We start from the raw sequence: 21138 nt of genomic DNA on the forward strand, positions 1-21138 counted from the left end.
CATAAAAATATAGAAAGACATCTTGTGTTGATAGATTGTAGGAGTTAATTTTTTTTTTTTTTTGACAGGCAGAGTGGACAGTGAGAGAGAGACACAGAGAGAAAGGTCTTCCTTTGCCGTTGGTTCACCCTCCAGTGGCCGCCGCGGTCGGCGCGCTGCGCTGATCCGATGGCAGGAGCCAGGTGCCTATCCTGGTCTCCCATGGGGTGCAGGGCCCAAGTACTTGGGTCATCCTCCACTGCACTCCCTGGCCACAGCAGAGAGCTGGCTTGGAAGAGGGGCAACTGGGACAGAATCTAGAGCCCCGACTGGGACTAGAACCTGGTGTGCCGGCGCCGCAAGGCGGAGAATTAGCCTAGTGAGCCGCGGTGCCAGCCCAGGAGTTAAAATTTTAACGTTTTGTTTCAGGATAATTTTAAAATTCCAAAACAAAAATTGTGAAGTAATACATAGTTCCCACATATCCCACACCCAGCTGCTATTATTGTTAATAACTTATATTGGTATGATATATGTGTCACACTCCATAAACCACACTCAGCTTTCCTTATTAACAGCTCATCCTACTATAATATAGCTATCATAATTAATGAACACAGCTTCACCCAATTTTTTTCCTCCAAACTTCTATCCCAATGTTGATTACTAGAGGCTGGGAGGGGTGGAAGAATTAATATTGTTAAAATGTCTATACCACTTAAAATAATTTACAGGTTACAGATTTAATTCAATGCCTATTAATGTACCAGGGACATTCTACACAAAATTAGAAAATCGCAGATTTTATATGGAACCAATGCAGACGACCAAAGAAATCCTGAGCAAGAACAAAGCTGGAAGCATTGCAATACCTGATATCAAAACATGCTATAAACTTATAGTAAACAAAACAGCATGGTACTAGCATAAACATACATAAACCAATGGAGCAGAATAGAAACCCAGAAGTAAATCCACATATTTACAATTAATTATTTTTAACAAAGGCAGCAAGTATATACATTAGAGAAGATTGTCTCTTCAATATATGATGCTGAGAAAACTGAGTATTCTTATGCAGAAGAAAGAAACTAAATCCTGATCTCTCACTATATACAAAAATCAACTCAAACTGGATCATAGCCTAAAATGTAATACTGGAAACAATGAAACTACTAGAAAGACATGGGAAATGACTTTTTGGATGTGTCTTCAAAATAACAGAACAGGAAACAAAAGCAAAAATCAATAAATAGGATTATATCAAAATAAAAAGCTTCTGAATAACAAAAGAAACAATGAACATAGTAAAGAGACAATCTATGGAACAAGAGGATATTTCACATTATTCAACAGACAAAATATTAATTTTCAGAATATTTAAGAAACTCAAACAACTCAACAGTAAAACCGCAGATAACCTAATTTAAACATGAGTGACTGACCTGAATAGACACTTTCCAAAAAATTATTTACAAATGGCCAACAAGTGCATGAAAAATTGCTCAACACCGCTAATCATCAAGGAAATGTAAATCAAAACCACAATGAGATATTATCTCACCCTATTTAGAGCTCCTATTGTAAAACAGATTAGAAGTGTTGGCAAGGATACGAAGAAAGGGGAACTCTAATACACTCTTGATGGAAATGTAGAATTGTTCAGCCACTATGAAAAAGATATTCCTCAAAAACCTAGAAATAGGACTTCCATATGAACCAGTAATCCCACTACCAGGTATCTATCCAAAGGAACTAACATCAATCTATCAAGGAGACATCCGTGTACATGCTAATTGTATCAATATTCATAATAGCCAAAATATGGATCATCCTAGGTATCCACTGACAGATGAATGAAAAGAGGAGCACTATATTTCTACATGTGTAACAGATTTTATATATAACACATGTAAATGCTCACTACGCGTCAGGCACTTCTCTAAGTACATGCGATACAAGTGCAAACAAAGCAAAGCTTCTTGCTTTCATGGGGCATATATTCTATCAAGAAAGACAAAAAAGAGAGTATATACTGAATGTAATAAATTATTAAAGTATTATGTTAGAAGGGTGATAAGTTCTATGGAAAGAAGAGGTGATACGATTAAGGCAGATCAGAATGAGTATAGTAGGTTATAAAATGAAATGGGTTGATAAATGTCATTAAGGTGACAGGTGAGCTGGTGTTTGAAACACAGTTAGCCATGTGGATATCTAGCAGAAAAAAAGTCAATGGATCAGCCTTAAATAGCAGTAAGACCAGGGTCTTTGAACAGTAATGTGGAGGGTACTGCAATTGGAACAGAATAATTGCTATTGGGGGAAATGTGTCAACAAGCCATGTAGGGCATGTGCTGAGTCAGAGGTTGACAAAATTTCTTTAAAGATCCAGATACTAGATACTTTAGGCTTAAGAATTATTTATTTAAGGGCCTCTGCTCTTGCATGGACATGTCAGTCTCTCAGGACTGAGAGTGGATTCCCTACCCCCTGAAACTGTGGGGAGCCTTCCAAGTTATGACTATGGGAATTCTGTGACTGCATGATAAGGTGTAGGAAATAGCTAGGTATCTGGGCTATTGCTGTGTCTGACTTCAGAGGCACAGAATTCACTGAGTGTCTAGGTGGTTCATTGCAGAGGGTTCTGTGGAAACACTGAAGACTGCACAGATCCTTTGTGCGGTTCATGCACCTGTGTAGGTGGGATGTATAGGTGCTATGGGCTAATCCTGATTAGTGATCACCTTGGCAGAAAAGAGGTGAGGCTATGATCATACCATCTGATATAATTATAAATCCCCCTCCCCACTGCTGAAATTAGAGATGTACCACACCCAGTTTGGACTCTTGCCTCACCCTTGAGTGCTGACTTTGGACTGCCAAGCACATGCCTCTGGATATGCACTGAAGGATCAGAGACTCCACTAAGCCACAGAGGCATATTTCAAAGATAACAGTCATCATAGGAGAAAAACAAGTGTTCCCACAAATACTTAAAAATAAACACAGAAGGGGCCAGTGCTGTGGCATAGAAGGTTAAGTCTCTGCCTGCAGTGTCAGTATGCCATACGGGCACTGAATGAAGTCCAAGCTGCTTCACTTCAGATCCAGTCTCCCTGCTAACAAGCCTGGGAAAGCAGAGGAAGACAGTTCATGTACTGGGGCCACTACACCCACATGGGAGACCCAGAAGAATCTCCTGGCTCCTGGCTTCAGATTGGCCCAGCTCTGGCCATTGCAGCCATTTAGGGAGTAAAACATCAGATGGAAGATCTCTCTCTCTCTCTCTCTCTCTCTCTGCCTTTCTAATAAATAAATCTTTTAAAAAAATTAAAAAAATTAACATGGAAATCCAAAAAACATAAACAAGAAAGACAATATGACTAACCAAAAGGAACACAACAATGATTCAACATTAGAAGGTGAAGACAAAGAGATTGATGAAACACCTGAAAAGGAATCCAAAAGAATGATCAAAAGATTACTCAAAAACCCAGAGAAGCAATTATACGAGGTAAAGAAATTCATACATGACATAGGTGAGAAAGTCTGCTGGAAGATATAGGTATTGAAGAGAAATCAAACTTAAATATTAGATATGAAGAATTCAATATATCAAATAGAAAATATGGTGGAAATCCTTAAAGCAGACTTGGTGAGGCAGAAGAAAAAATATATGAGCTAGAAGACAAATCCTTGGAATTATCTCAGATAAAAAGAAAGAAGAAAAAATTAGAAAAACTGAAAACAGTGTTTGAGATTTAAGGATACTATCAAATGGTCAAATATACATGTGTTAGGAGTTCCTAAGGCTGTGGAAAGAAAGAATGGTTTAGAAGACCTATTCAGTGATATGATAGCAGAAAACATCCCTACTTTGGAGAAATATAAGGAAATCCAAGTACAGGAAGCACATAGAACTCCTAAAAACCATGATTAGATAAATTTTCACCATTACACATATAAAACATAAAGAAAATATTCTAAAATTTATGCGAGAGAAATGCCAGACTACCGTTTGAGGATCTTCAACTAGACTAACAGCTGATTTCTCCTCGAAAACCCTACAGGCTAGGAGAGAATTTATAGACATAGTCCAAGTCCTAAAAGAAAAAAACCTGTCAACCCAGAACACCATACCCAGCAAAGGTCTCATTCCTAAATTAAGATGAAATAAAGACATTCCAAAACAAATAGAAATTGAAAGAATTTGTCATCACTCACTCAGCCTTACAAATAATACTTAAGGATGCGCTATATACAGAACCAGAGAATGGTCGTCATCATTATGAATGGTTGCAAGGGCAGAAAATCTCTTAGTAAAAATGCAAAGGAAATCCAAAGCAAAAAGTAGGAATATTTATGGAAAAATGTCAGGACCAAGTCATTACTTATTGATAATAACATTCAATGTAAACAATACCCATCTATTCCCTGCCTACAAGAAACATACCTCACCTACAATAATACATGAAGAGTGAAAGTGAAAAGATGGAAAAAAGGTATGCCAAACTAATGCGTAGCCATCCTAATATCAAACAAAATAGACTCTAACACAAAAACTGCTAAACGAGACAAAGAATGGCACTATATAATGATTAGAGATCAATTTAACAGGAAGATCTAACTATAGTAAATGTATATTAATCCAGACCAGGGTGCCTGTCTATTTAAAATAAATGATAATGATTCTAAAGTGAGTCATACACTCCAGTACAATAATAATGGATGCCTTCCATACCCCAACTTCATCAACAGGCAGATCAACTAGACAAAAAAATCAACAAAGAAACAACAGAGCTAATGTACAAATGGACCAAATGGAGTTAATTAATATCTATGGAACAGTTTATACCACACCTACAGAACATAAATTCTTGTCATCAGTGCATAGAACTTTCTCTAGGTTATATCATATGCTATATCATAAATCAAGTTTCAACAAATTTAAGAAAATTGAATCATACCTTGTTATTTTTTTAACACAATACAATGAAGCTCAAGATTAACAACTAAAGCAACTTTAGAAAATATGCAAACACATGGAGACTGAACAACACGCTCCTGAATTTATAGTGAATCATAGAAAAAAATCAAAAGGGAAATAAAAAATTCCTAGAACACAGGGAAGATGACAACACAGCATAAACCAACTAATCCTTGACAAATGAGCTAAAGTCAATACCTGGAAGGATAGTCTCTTCAACAAATGGTGCTGATAAAATTCGATCTCCATGTATATAAGTATGAAATAAGACCCTGACCTTATAGCTTATCAAATCAAATCAAAATGGATCAGTGATCTAAATCTACTACATGATAGCATTAAATTACTAGAGGAAAATATCAGGGAAACTGCCAGATATTGGCATAAAGACGTCTTAGAAAATATCCCCAGAAGCACAGACCACCAAAGCAATAATATACAAATGGGATTACATCAAGCTAGGAAGCTTCTGCACTACAAAGGAAACACTCAAGTGAAGATGCAACACACAGAATGGAAGTAAATATTTGCAAACTATGCAACTGATAACAGATTAATACCCAGGATCTATAAAGAGCTCAAGAAACTCAACAACAAAACAAATAATCCAGTTAAAAACTGGGCAAAGGACATGAACAGGCATTTTTCTAAGGATGAAATTGAAATGGCTAACAGATACATTAAAGATGCTCAGAATCACTAGCCATCAGGGAAATGCAAATAAAAAGCAGAATAAGGTTTCAGCTCATGCCCATTAGAATATCTAGCATCCAAAAACCAAAAAATAATAAATCTGATGAGGATGTGGGGAAAAAAGTACTCTGATCTACAGTTGGTGGGAATGTGAACTACTGGAACCACTGTGGAGATTTCTAAGGAAACTCAAAATTGATTTACCATATGACCCAGCTATTGCACTCCCGATAATTTATTCAAATGAAATGAAATCAGCATATGAAAGAGTTATCTGTACTCCCATGTTTACTGCAGCTCAATTCACAATAGCTAAAATATGGAATCAACACAAGAAGTCCATCAAATGATGACTGGATAAAGAAAATGTGGTATATATACACTATCAATAACTACTCAGCCATAAAACAGAGTGAAATCCTGTCTTTTGCAACAAAATAGGTGCAACTGGAGGCCAATATGCTTAGTGTAATAAGTCAGTCTCAAAAAAAGGCAAATATCATGTTTTCCCCGATATGTGGCAGTTAATCTAGAATATAAAAAATGAATAGGAATGAAACAGACATCCTGTGATAGGATTGTCATTTCTAGCCCTTGTTTATACTCCTGTGCAACTGTAGTCTTCCTACTTTTTATTTGTTTAATATTATGGTTAGTGGTGAATTAAGCCTGTGATTATAGAGTAGATTAAAATTATGTCTTTGCAAAAATTAATGAAAAGTAAAAATGGAGGGAAGGAGAGGAATTGGGAGGGAGAGGTGGGAGGGGAGTATGGTTATCACTTAGTATTATAGCTATGAAATACATGGATTTGTTCCCTTTATATTAGTTTAAAAACAAATTGTAAAAAGAAAGCTTAGACATGGAAATAGAATGGAAGGCAAGAAGAACTCAGAATTCTGATGGCTCATTTTAAATGACACCAAAGTGGTAGCTGTAATTGATGAGAATCTTTCAACTAGATGAGTTGCATTTCTTCAAACGTTGTTAAAAGGGCAAAGCTAAAGCTTAGGGAAAGGAAGACAAACAAGATCCCTGGAATCCCATGTTCAGGTTCCTGTGTTTTATAGCACTTTGGATGGTGATGGTGAATTCATTTATAATGAAATGATATCTTATAGCTAGGAAAAGAATTGAGGTTTTGATGTCATTTAAAAGAAGCCAGAGAGAACAATTTGCTCTAGTTTGTTCGAAAGAGTTGGACAGATTCTGGAAATTAAAGCAAAGAAAACCTTTGTTGGTGGGGCCAGTGCTATAGCATAGTAGGCTAAGCCTCTGCCTGCAGTGCCGTATCCCATAGGGGTGCCAGTTTATATCCTGGCTGCTCCTCTTCTGATCCAGTTCTCTGCTATGGCCTGGGAAAGCAGTAGAAGATGGCCCAACTGCTTGGGCCCCTACACCTGCATGGGAGGCCCAGAAAAAGCTTCTGGATCCTGGCTTTGGATCGACCAAGCTCTGGCCATTACAGCCATTTGGAGAGTGAATCAGCAGATGGAAGACATTTCTGCTCGCTTTCTATAAGTCTATGTCTCAAGTAAATAACTAAAATCTTAAAAAAATAAAGAACACTCTGGTTAGTGATGAAGATGATCTTTGCTCTCCTCAAATTTTATGATTTAAAGAGAGAAGACACATCCATATGCAAAGAAGCAAAAGAGGTAGGTGAGATGATGGAAAAACCCAAGCACTATGTTGAAGTTCAAGCACTGGTGTTCTGGTGTGGGCTGTTTCTGAACTTCAGCATTTAGGTTGATGATAGTCAATCCTCTGAGACTCCTGAGGTTGAAGGCAGAGAGAATGTTTATGAGCAATTTCTGGTCTGGAGAAAACTTTCCAGCCCCCTCCCACATTTCAAACTATAAATCAACCCCATCCAGTCTTGACATACATAATGTTTTGTGAGTCAACTCCAGGTTGAGATTCCAGACCTGACCCAGGACTGAGAGTAAATAAAGATGTCTTTCTCTTTCACATCTGAGACAAGAAGAGATACCAAGGTGGGAGTTTCACACTAAGCCAGAAAGCATGCGAGGTAACATGCGAGGTAGGGAAAATCTCTAAGGCAGTATCACTAAGTGTCCAAATTTGGAGTGCATTTCAGGTACAAAGAGAGAGAAAAAATTCAGAACTATACTGGTGAGAGAGGGCATGGATCAAAAGGGAGGTGAGAGTGGGAGCGGAGAAGCTTGAACATCTGCTAGCATTCACAACTTGATTTTATGGGTTTGTGTGGGTGTGTTAGCCTGGCTTAAAAGCATCAGTGGTGGAGCAACCACTTGGCACAGAAGGGAAGCACATGGACCTCCAATCGTAGAGTTGATAGAAAGCAGCTCAAAAAGGACTCATAAGGCTTCTTACTCCCTGGGATTGTGCACCTGAACAGGTGAAGACCTCTTAAAGCAGTAGTAGTTAGGAAATGCCATTCCTGTTGTGAAGAAAAACAAAAATGAGGAGTATCTGCTGTAACCATGTGAAAATGGGCCCTGGCACTGTGTTCACACTTCTCCATATACTTGCTGTTTGACTTTCTGCAATTATATTTTATGAGGCTAAATTTCCTGATTTTGAAGACTGGTATTATAACCTGTTATTAAACTCGATTATTGACATGATTACATACAACAATAATATTACCTACATGTGTCAGTATATTTGCACATGGACTGGCTACTAAAGTGCCTGGTGCCTAAGAAATGCTAAGTTGTGGGTAGCTCCCTTTCTCTTTTTTGTTGTCATATTCCTTGACAAATTGTTAAATTAGTCAATAATTGATTATTGTAGGTATTATTTATATAAAATATAAGTAAACTATGGACTTCAGTTATAACCATGTATTAATATTAGTTTGACAATTGTAATAAATTTTCAACTGATGCAAGATTCTAAATATAGGGGAAGCTGTACTGGGGCCCAAGAAAGACTATGAAGAAATTCTCTGTACTTCTACTCAATTTTTCTGTAATCCTGAAACTGCTCTAAGCATGAGTTCATTGATTACTTTTTAGAATGTGCCAGGAAGTTCAGGTGAAGATAAATGAAAGATATGATCTCTGCTCTCTAGAATTTTATAGTTTAAGTGGAAACACAGATATGCATAGGAAAAGAGTCAGTCGGTGGAGACTGGGGTTAAGGCCCATATTTTCAAGAGGTTAACTTAGAGTTTCTTGGTAGCAGCAGTATTGACATTTTGGAAGAGATACTTCCCTGTTGATGACACACTATGGAATATTTACCAGCGTGGCTATGGATTCGGTGATATGTCTCTTAAGAGGCAGAGCTGCTCTTGCATAGGAATCTCTTAAGAAGATATTCACTTCTTGCAGACCCACCTTCCATTAATCTATTAGCAAATCTTACACTCTCCGGCTTTTGCTTGCCCTAGATTTTATTTTGTAGCCATGAATTATGCCCTGAGGTATCTCCTCTGCCACAGCAAGTCACCATATCTCATCAGGACCACACCAATAGACTGCTAAGGCACCCTACTTCTGCCTTATCTTCTTCAATTCATTTGCCCTAAGGCACTCATAATCTTTTAAAAGCATGAATCTAAAGCATATCACTCTACTGCTTAACAAGCTAGTGTGCGGAGCTTCTTTGCTTTGCAACAACCTCCCTCTCCCCAGCACAATGTGGCCGCTGAATTCTCTGATCAGTAATTTAGCCTGCATATGCTGCTTCCCTCTGAAGGTTTTTTTTTTTTTTTTTTTTTTTTTTTTTTTTTCCTTTGGAGTCTTGCTCTTTACACACATAGCTTAGCAGTCATCCAATTTTGTGAGGGAAATTTACACAAGACTTTGTGTTCCCTTTCCTGCCGTTTTCACCTCTTGGGAATTTTGCCTTTCAAGACAAAAAAGAGTGAATAGGAAGCTGTGGCTTGCTTCTTTCAAATATCATAGCCCCTCAAGTCCTACCAGAGTTAGTTTATCTCTAATGCCTCCAAATAGTTGTTTTGTGTACTTCCTTTAGCTTTTCAAGTTATTTTCAATGGAAGGATTACTCAGATTCAGGCTACTGCATCATGCCTAGTACCAGGAGTCCTAGCACTGGGACTTTTAAAAGCTCCCAGATGATTCTAAAGTGTAGCCAATATTGAAAACAATTGCTAGTGGTTTACCAGTGCATTTTTATTTAGCAATCTGCAATAATTTGCCTTGACTTTTCTGTCTTATTCATTGCTTTATCAAGATCATATGGAATGGTATCTGGGACATATTTGAATCACATAACCTACAGTGTGAACATTAATATAAAAGCCATCACAAATAAATACTCTACTTCCAGGACACATGCAGGGCATAAGGAATGCTAACAATGCAAGTTTGGAGAAATTAAAAGATAACTGTGGGGACGGGTGCTGTGGTGTAGCTGGTAAAGCTGCCAGCTGCAGTTCCAGCATCCCGTATGGGCGCCGTTTCAAGACCTGGCTGCTCCATTTCTGATCCAGCTCTCCGCTGTGACCTGGGAAAGCAGTAGAAGATTAATTAAGTCCTTGGGCCCCTGCAACCCCATGGGAAGACCCGGAGGAAGCTCCTGACTCCTGGCTTCAATTCAGTGCAGCTCTGGCCATTATGGCCAATTGGGGAGTGAACTAACGGATGGAAGATTCTCTCTCTCTCTCTCTCTCTTTCTCTCTCTTTCTCTCTCTCTCTCTCTCCTCTCTTTGTGTAACTCTTACTTTCAAATAAACAAATAAATCTTTTAAAAAAAGGTAACTGTGGCCTATTAGTAAAAAACTACCCAAATATTCAAGTAACTTGGAGCTATCTGTATGAGTCTAAACTTTGAGGTATTTATCTAAGTAAATTGGCTTTAAATGGAAAATGAGGTCAATGGAATACAGAGGATAAGTTTGTGGATGTCATAGGACATGTGTGTCTGCAAAACATTTCATGTCTGGGGTCAATGACTGCAGAGACCTTGCACGAAAATGGCTAAGAAGACTCCAAAACTCCAGTGAACATGGTTGGCAGGTTTGGTGTTAGAAAAATTGCAGAGCAGAGGAACCAGCTGGCTTAGCATTTGAAGTTGCTAAAGTGTGAACTCAAATCAAAGCCATATGAAATGGTAAAAACCAAACAAAACAGTGGGCTGTCTGGGCTCAGGGTTTAAAGGGATTAAGCAAAGACAGGAAACCATTTTGCTTCCTTAATATATGTCCTGCAACTTGAAATGTCATTGAGTGGGGAAAAAAGATAGCATATTTTTCTTGAGACATCTAAGGCCTTTAATTAGCCTGCATATTTTGTAGGCCTTCTTGAGGTCTTTCTAACCTGTTAGTGGAAGATTTTTCAGGTTGCTTCAGAATGTCCAAGATACAAAGACAGGTAAGCCCAGTGAAATGCCTCGGTGGCACCTACAGTTCTAATTGAAGCTATTTACATTTCTACATTATAAATATTTCCTCTTTTGGCTCTCTTGGAAATTTTAGTAAAGTTTAGGATGGTCATGGACATACACACATGTGAAATCATGTTAAAAGCCAGGGTGGAGCTGCACAATCTTTTGTAGAGTTTATTACTTGGGACTCGAAAGTTAAATGTTATAAACAGGAGTGAAGATTTCAGGCAGGTAGCCTACATTGATAGTTTTTAAATTTCAGCTGTGATGTGGAAGGTTTTAGTAATATGAATAATGAGAAAAACTCATGTGGGACTGTTCCCAGGCGTCCTTGGAAGGAGGGGAGGTTGAGGAAAGGAGGGAAGGGAGTCCTGGTTGTAGCCCAGGGATAACCTAGGTCTAATGAACTGTCCTACTTTTGTGATGTTGATGCTTCAGGCTTCTGTCACAGCTGTAACATGTATTGGGTCTGTGCCTTTAGAATGAAAGATATACCCACAATACTAACCAGCTAAATCCATTGCCCCTAACTGAATCTAGACCCTTGTATTTGTTCCCTAGGGCTACTGTGATAAAGTACTATAAATGTCATGGCTTAAAGCAACACAGATTTAAAGTCTCATAGACCAAGGCTAAGAATTCTGAAATCAGGTTGTCAACAAGGCCATGCTCCTGAAACCAGCCAGAGAAGCCTTCCTTGTCTCCTCAGAGCTTCTAGTGTTTGCTGGCACCTTTCGCTGTTGCTTGGCTTGCAGCTGCATAATTCCAGTCTGTGCCTTATCATGATGTGACATTCTCCCTGTCTGTCTCTCTCTTTTTTTTTAACTTTTATTTAATACATATAAATTTCCAAAGTACAGCTTATGGATTACAATGGCTTCCCCCCCTATAACTTCCCTCCCACCCACAACCCTCCCCTCTCCCGCTCCCTCCCCCCTTCCATTCACATCAAGATTCATTTTCAATTATCTTTATATACAGAAGATCAGTTTAGCATATATTAAGTAAAGATTTCAACAGTTTGCACCCACACAGAAACATAAAGTGAAAAATACTGTTTGAGTACTAGTTATAGCATTAAATCACAATGTACAGCACATTAAGGACAGAGATCCTACATGAGGAGTAAGTGCACAGTGACTCCTGTTGTTGACTTAACAAATTGACACTCTTGTTTATGGCATCAGTAATCACCCTAGGCTCTTGTCATGAGTCGCCAAGGCTATGGAAGCCTCTTGAGTTCACCAACTCTGATCATATTTAGACAAGGTTGTAGTCAAAGTGGAAGTTCTCTCCTCCCTTCAGAGAAAGGTACCTCCTTCTTTGATGACCCATTCTTTCCACTGGGCTCTCACTCACGGAGATCTTTCATTTAGGGTGTTTTTTTTTTTTTTTTTTTGCCAGAGTGTTTTGGCTTTCCATGCCTGAAATACTCTCATGGGCTTTTCAGCTGGATCCACATGCCTTAAGGGCTGATTCTGAGGCCAGAGTGCTATTTAGGATATCTGCTATTCTATGGGTCTGCTGTGTATCTGACTTCCCATGTTGGATGGTTCTCTCCCTTTTTTTCTATCAGCTAGTATTTGCAGACACTATTCTTGTTTATGTGATCCCTTTGACTCTCAGTCCTATCATTATGATCAATTGTGAACAGAAATTGATCACTGGAACTAGTGAGATGGCATTGGTACATGCCACCTTGATGGGATTGAATTGGAATCCCCTGGTATGTTTCTAATTCTACTGTTTGAGGTAAGTCAGCTTGAGCATGTCCCGAATTGCACATCTCTTCCCTCTCTTACTCCCACTCTTATAAATAACAGCGATCACTTTTCAGTTAAGTTTCAACATTAGTTGAAATTATGCCATTAGTCATATTGGACTTGAGGTCCATCGTACCCCATTATGACCTCATTTTAATTAATTACATCAACAAGGGCCCCATTTCTCAATGAGATCAAATTCTGAGACACTGTGGCTAGCATGCCAGTGTATCTTTTTGGGGGAGGATACCCTCAACCCACAACAATTCTATGTGGATGAACACATTAATTACACCACAGATAAGAAGGAAATGTTTTGCTCAGGGACAGAACCTGGTTCTGTGCTAATGACACTGTACTGGAACAGATACATGGGCTACCTGAAAGAGATCCCATTCATTGTGCTGGGCTCCTGCTCCTCTTTCACCCACAATTGAACCCTTTCCATTTAACCATGTACAAATGGGCCGTTCACGAACCAATGGCAATCGTGCAGTTTTCCCTGGATGAAAGGACACTCACTGCTGTAACTCTTGACAGGACATTCTTGACCATTCACCTGGGTATAATGTTTGCTAGCACTCTCAAGGACTCAGGCTTCAGAATGTAAATCTACTCTTTTCTCAGAGTGCAACAGTGAAAATAAGAAGGTGTCTGTCTTTCTTTTAAATCTTTCCTTCCAATTTGTTTGCCAAGGTCATGTCTCCCAGTGATAGAAGCCATTTACACTTCACATACCAACCAGTTGACTAGGGCTCTGAGGTTATTAGAAAGAGGGTGGGAAAGAAAATGCCAGATTTTTTTTCTGATTTGCTGGAAAAAGGACCACAAAAGGTCTTAGAGTTTCCACCCCTAGAGCTGTCTCAGCATTGGTGAATGTTTTAGATTTGCGGAGATGGGAAACAATCACCCTGATTACAACACTACTCTTTTTTTTAACTTTTATTTAATACATATAAATTTCCAAAGTACAGCTTTTGGATTACACTGGCTTTTTCCCCCCATAACCTCCCTTCCACACATAGCCATCCCATCTCTCACTCCCTCTCCCATCCCATTCCTCATCAAGATTCATTTTCAATTCTCTTTATATACAGAAGATCAATTTACTATATATTAAGTAAAGAATTTAACAGTTTGCACCCACACAGATACACAAAGTGTAAAGTACTGTTTGAGTACTAGTTATACCGTTAATTCACATTGTAAAACACATTAAGGACAGAGATCCTACATGGGGAGAAAGTGCACAGTGACTCCTGTTGTTGATTTAACAATTGACACTCTTGTTTATGATGTCAGTAATCACCCAAGGCTTTCGTCATGAGTCGCCAAGGCTATGGAAGCCTCTTGAGTTCGCCAACTCCAATCTTATTTAGACAAGGCCATAGTCAAAGTGGAAGTTCTCTCCTCCCTTCAGAGAAAGGTACCTCCTTCTTTGATGGCCATTGTTTCTGCTGGGATCTCACTCACAGAGATCTTTCATTTAGGTCATTTTTTTTTTTTTTGCCAGAGTTTCTTGGCTTTCCATGCCTGAAATATTCTCATGGGCTTTTTAGCCAAATCCAAATGCCTTAAGGGCTGATTCTGAGGCCAGAGGCAGCACTACTCTTGACTAGGACTTCCTCAAGGGCAAGAGGCAGCTGTATATGAAATCATTAGGAGAAACAGAGGGCAATATTTATTTAACAGTAATGCTTAAGTTGCATATCTCCACCTAAATCAGATCACCTGTCCCAAGGCAGCTTTAGAAGTTAAAGCTGCTGTGATTTCTACTCTTAAGCTGTGCAGTTCAGCATGGTGCGGTAGATAACATGCACATTATAGAAAGAAAAAGGCACGCTTTGGAACCCTGGTTCCTTGGCATCTGCTTTTCAACTCTGAGCAATTTCTGAGGCTCAGTTTCCACATTCATAAAATGTGGAAGTCAGTTTTGTCAGTCTTCTACAGTTATGCTGCAGAGTCAGACATTGAGAGAATATGCCCTTGACATTCATAGTTCTGAATTTAAACCCCTTAGTCACACTTCTTAAGATTGCCAAGCCTTCATCCTTAAAATGAGCGGTGATAAAGGATCAATTTGACCAATCTTGTGGGTTAGAAGAGACATATGGAGAAGGTGTTTTAGGACTTTGATGAATCAGAAAGTCTGAATCATCCTTTGACACTTGTGTATTGACAAGATGAATTCATGGAGATGATTTTAAGCTGAGGGGAAGCAATGGCTATAAATATGGGTGTGGATTGCATTCATACAGATAGCATGCATGAGCGGTGCACTAAATAAAGAACTGTCACCAGGCTAACAATGCTGCAGAATCATTATATTCCAGGGAGAATAGGTGATTGCTTTTCTCTGGTGCTCTGTTTCTGTTTCAACTTTCCTGTTTCTCAGAGATGCTGAATTGGCAGAGCAAGGACAATGACATTTGGAGTCTGTCTCTCCTGGGTAGGATTTTCTGGAGTCTAACCAAATGTGAAATATGAGTTAAATGCTTTATTAGATATTAGTGATCCTTCCATTTCTCTTCCCCTTTCTACCTCATCCATCCCCACTGACTAACCCTAGCTCAGTTTGGAAGTGAAACATGAGCTGGCAAAAAACTGATCTGGTCTTGGGAGGTGCAGAGGACTGTTCCAGGATCATCTTGTTTGATGCACTTCCTGGTTCCTTCAGAGGATGCCTGGGAGATTGGGGAGGTTGTCTAACTCAAAGTACCCTTGTGGGGTGCAGGGAACCCTGCACCAAACCAAGATCAAACCACTACCACCACCTGGAATCATCTTTTATTGCCCCTGGACTCTGCCTCATTTTATCTTCCGTAACTTTTTGACTTGCTTTCCCTTGCAATGCTTGGGCTGTATTTTCAGCCATTTGTGCTCAGAAGCAAAGGCCTTTTGTATAGAAAGTTGTAAAAAGGCAGCTTGGGTGTCACTTGTCGTTATTTTTCAAGGAGAGTTCTGCCTCTGCTAAAAGCTGTGGGTTTGACTGTTTCCCAGGTTTTCTCACAATCACTTTTCTTTTTCTCCCATAGCTTAACACTACACTGCTCTCTTTTCTGCCTCACTGTTACATTCATTAGGCACTGTGTTGTCACAGTTGCTCTTTCTATTTTTGATGTTTGCTTAGGCTAAAATATCAGACTTGTTCTGGCATGGATCTGACCCAAATTAGAGAGAAAAGCAACAGTGTGGTCAGAAATAAAATCCCAAATCTTCAAAACTTTCATACTCTGCCAAGTTGAATGTTTCTATGGGACTAAATGCGCAGGCTCTTCACTTGTGACTTTGGGGAGAAAGTTAATCTCCTCTTGGTTCATGATCAGATTTTATTTTTCTAATGTATTTGATTGAACTAACTACCCCAAGCAGATACTATGTGCCAAGCACTATGCCAGGTGTTGTGGGCTCAGGAGGTACAAGGCAACATCCATGACCCCAGGGGCTCACAAGCCCCTCAGCCATTGAGCTGAGAGCCTGCTGGTTCATCCAGAAGTAACAGTCCCCACTCTGTGCTCACATCATGCGACAGGCTGAATCCTGAACGAGTGTAGTTTAGACTACACCTCAGGCTCATGCCTCCACAATGAGATGCTAGCGTTTCTAGGCAGCAGCAAGACTGCCTGCGGTTTTCTAGTTTAGAGGCACCCATGTGTAGTAATAATTCCATCTGACATCTGCGTTACACTTTAGAATTTGCAAAATAGATCCCTAACTCCTGTAATACAATCAGGACAAGGGCTATTAACGAGATACAGATGGATCACATGGCCTAGTCAGCCAGTCAAGCAGCAAAGAAAGAAATGACAGAGTTGAATCTAGAAATAAGGTCGTGACAATTCTTCTCCTGTCCTAGTCACTGCAATTCATTCCGACCCAGTAATCTGATAGGGGTAATCTTCAATCATTTATTATCTTCTCAGTGTGTTTATAATGGATACATAGGGAGAAATATTACTTTAATCATCTTGCTACTGGTATACTAAAAATAACACCTTTTTCTTAAATCTTCTGTTTAGAATGAAGCAAGAAATAAAATTAAAAAGAAAAAAGTGAAGTAACATTTGTATGACTTGATGGCTAAGAACCTGCTTTGGATAAGTTGCTAAACTATTAAGCTTTCATTTCTTCACCTATCAAATGGAAAAATACCAGTACTTATTTAACACATAGCAAATATCCAACAAATACAAGTCATCTTCAAAATGTTCATGGAAAATAAGCATTATCTTCTGATTTCACTTTTTCAAGATCCTTTGTCTCCCCATAAAGGAAGGAGGAGGGAGATTGCAAGCATGGGCAGGAGGAAGCACAGGGTGGGAAATATCACTATGCTCCTAAATCTGTATATATGACATACATTGTTGCTGTGGATTTGTTTCTGAGAGGAAGAGTGTGGTGGGGGCAAGAGGCGGGGAGTCACCACACAGACCCCGGGAGTCAGGCGAAAGCAGGCCTGAGGCAAGCAGCCTGCAGACTCATTTATTTCAGTTGCTACAGCAGCCAATCCGGTCAAGCGGCAGTCTATGCCCTAACCAATCACACCCTGTTGCCAGGCAGTTTCCGAAGCCATCCAATCACAGCCTGTTGCCAGGCAGGCTCCATTGTCATGTGGTTTCCAAAGCCATACAATCACAACCTGTTGTCAGTCAGTTTCTGTTGCCAGCGGCCATCTTGGCATGGCCTTGTCATTCCACCACAATACATGAAATTTGTTCCCCTTAAAAAAGCAAAAGATTATAAATATATATATATATATAATTATAATTATACTAAACCAAGCAAACAAATAATATCTTAAGCTACTCTGGTAGGTTCCTTGAATCTTCTGGGAAAAAAACCAGAAGTCAAGGAGGGCTTCCTCAAGTCTGGGTCTTTTAGCTTGGAAAAGACATTTTCCCAGAAGGTATCGCTTTTGAGGAATTCAGGAAAGATGGTAGAAGTGAGGAAAGAAAAAGAAAAAAAAAACAGCTTTGCTCAATCAAGCTAACTTCCTTTTTAGAATCTATCAGTGGTGACTCAGACAATGACATGTTTGGATGTTTTCTTTCCAAAGGAAAACAGTCACATTTCCACAGATGTGGATCCTGAGATAGAGGCTACAGAGCTGAGAACGGGATTTAATGAAGGCGCTAGAGCTGGGCCAGGAGTTTAACCTCACTGTGGTTCAAATCCCCCAGGACACGATCTGCGAGTGACTCACTGCCTGAAGTGCAGAACATTAAACAACAGTACCAGTGACAGACATTGAACACAACTCATGGACCTATAAGGAATCTATATGCTCCATGCATATGTACTAAAGGAAGATTAAGTGAGACAAGATCCAAATTAATTTTCCTCTGAAATGATTTTTTTACATTCTATGCACATAACTCAAAAATCAAAATATGCATGTCTTTAAAACAGAATTATGATTAAACCACTGCTTGCAGCACTGGCATCCCATATGGGCACAAGTTCATGTCCTGGCTGCTCCACTTTCAATTCAGTTCCCTACCAGTGCACCTGAGAAAGAAGCAGAAGATGGCCCAAGTCCTTGGGCCCCTGCACTAATGTGGGAGACCCAAATGAAGCTCTTGGCAGCAGTCTGGCCCAGACCCATTTCGGGGAGTGAATCAACAGATTAAAAATCTCTCTCTCTCCCTCCTATCTCCCTTCCTCTCTGTAGCTCTGCCTTTCAAATAAATATAATATATATGTAAATTTTTTAAAACACTGGAGTTACTAATTGTGATAATTAAGGTCTGAATAAATTATTTTGCACAGTTTTCCCTAATTATGAGATCCAAACAAGCGTGATGGATCTTGAATTTGTAGATAGAGATTTTTGACCTGCACAGTGGAACAGAGCTGGGATACTGTAGTTTTGGAAGGACCTGATCAAGAGCATTTATTTACATGCCACAGTTGTGCTCTGATTTGGTCCAGCAGTCCTTCCCCAAGGAGCCACCTACAGCATCAGAGAGTCAAAGTTTATTTTTGGATTGAATAAAAATGAACGAAGCATGTGAGGAGCTTACATACACAACTTTTTTTTTTTTTTTGAGAGAACTACAGTCTTTTCCATTTCCTCTTTAAAACTGAAGACTGGGAAACTCATCAAGGAGACAAATTCATTCATTTTAAACATGTTATATAACTCAAGATTGTTAGATCAGGAAATGAAATGGAAAAGCCATTTCTACCATCAGACTTGTAGCAGTCTGATGCGATTTTACTATTCTGTAAGTGTTGTTGGGGACTACTAGCCTTTCATGACTTTATACTCGAAATTTTTAATCTGATCATTTATACTTATTATACCATATCTGCATATTTGCATCAGATGTTTCATAATCTTTTATAGAAATTAATAACCTGTATTAAATTATAAAAATGGTCCAGTCGCAAACATACATTTTTCAGTGACTACAAGGTTGTACAGTTTTAATTATGGTAAAAAGTTTTCCTGAAAGAATCAAACATATCTGGTTGTTCCCTTATCGTATAGTTCCCTTACTTACAGAGTCTAGAAATTTTCAAAAATATTTTTCTGTCATACAGGAAGGTTATTTATGTGAAGAATCATCTAGGCCAAGTAGCTCAAATCCCCTTAAATTATGCAGTACTTCTTCTATGCCTTATTATCTACACACAATGGTGCAATGACAGATGCCTTGTTTGTATAACCTGATGCATTCAACATTTTTGGTTTCACTTAAATGTTCCTGATTAAATAATGCAAAAGTCATGCTCTTTCCCTTTCGTTTCTCATGTTTCCCATTGACCCTGCTCCTCCAACCCCCCTTGTGAGCGATGAGAGTAAAAATTGCATACATGTAGAATACAAGACTGTTCCAATTTGAATTCTTAAGTGAAAACAGTCACATAAAGTGAGGCAAAATCCCAAAAAGAGCTTTGGCAATACAGTCGTCAGGAAATTCCTATGGAAGAAAGTCTAATATCTGTGCCGAGGAGCAGGACAGAGCCCTTCCCAGCGTGGCTGAAGCAGCGTAGCTGAATACAGTAAATGGTTGTACACATATTTGAACTGAATTATGAGTGTCACCTGGCTGATTAAATACAGAGAGCAGGCTTGGGGGAAATAAAGTTCCTAAAAAAAATGGGTGATTGTACCCCAAGGACATTAGTATCATTCTCTGTTTACTTTGAAGTAGGTGATTGAAAAAGTCAGGGAATTATTTTGAAGTTTTTCATTTAATAGTGAATGTTTCATTTATAGTGTTTCATGTACATAACATCTCATTTGTAATGCTTTTTATTAGTGGTGAAAGTATACTTATCGCCTCAATGTTATAGAAAGCTTTAGGCATTTCACCATTACCTGTGATGTTTGCAACAGACTCCTTTGTGGATAGCCTCTTATAAAAGTAAGAAAACTGCATTTCTAGTTTGTAAGACTATTTATCACAAACAGATGTTACATTTTATCACAAGTATTTATATGTATTATATAATCATATGGATTTTATGTTATTGTATTATTATGGTGAATTGCATAGATCTTTGAATGCTAAACCAGTCTTGCAATTCTATAAGTCTAATTTAGCCATGATGTATAATCCTTTTTAAAGACCATTGGAGGGGTCAGCATTTTGGCCCAGTGAACTAAGTTGCTGCCTGCAAAGCCAGTATCTTGTATTAGAGCACTGGTCCGAGTACTGGCTGCTCCACTTTCCATCCAGCTTTCTGCTAAGGTGGCAGATGTGTCTGAAAAGGCAGCAGATGATGGCCCCTAGTACTTGGGCCCTTGTCACCTGCATGGGAGACGAGGACCCAGTTCCTGGCTCCTGGTTTTAATTTGGACCAACCCAGGCCATTGTGGCCATTTGAGAAGCAGACCAATGGATGGGAGATTCTCTCTCTCTCTCTCTTTCTCCCTCTCTCTCTTTCTCTCTCTTCCTCTCTCTTTCTCCCTTTCAAATAAATAAATACATCTTTTAAAAAAATAAAGACCATTGTATTCTGTTTGCCAGTATTTATTAAGGATTTTTGTCTCAAAGTCGAGAATGAGATTAGACTGGAATTTTTCTTGCAATGTCATTGTCAGGTTTTGATGACAAGTTCCTGCTGGCCTCAGAGCAGGCTGTTCTCATGCTCCTTCTGGCTGTAAACAAGTATGACAGCAAGAGGTAAGAAGTGCACAGAGAAGGAACCATAGGTGATCTCTAGAGACTGAAATTGGCTTCTGGCAAGAAACTGAAGCCTCAGTTTCCTGGAGCTGCAATTAAATTAATTCTCCCAGCAGTTTGGAAGCTGATCTCTCTGCATTAAAGCTTCTAGATGAGAAAATAGTCCAGGTGATACCTTGACTGTAGCCTTGTAAGACCTCAAGCAGAGAATGCACATAAGCCAACCATGGACTGTTGA

General features: G+C 39.0%; 1 pseudogene; it reads left to right on the top strand.

Moving 5' to 3' along the window:
• LOC100355138 (large ribosomal subunit protein eL28 pseudogene) overlaps window positions 1-21138 on the top strand; it is a 114219-nt pseudogene that overhangs the window by 77109 nt on the left and 15972 nt on the right.

The sequence above is a fragment of the Oryctolagus cuniculus genome, chromosome 7 (genome assembly GCF_051225735.1).
Source record: "Oryctolagus cuniculus isolate XC-2025 breed Fujian yellow rabbit chromosome 7, ASM5122573v1, whole genome shotgun sequence".
Lineage (NCBI taxonomy): Eukaryota > Metazoa > Chordata > Mammalia > Lagomorpha > Leporidae > Oryctolagus > Oryctolagus cuniculus.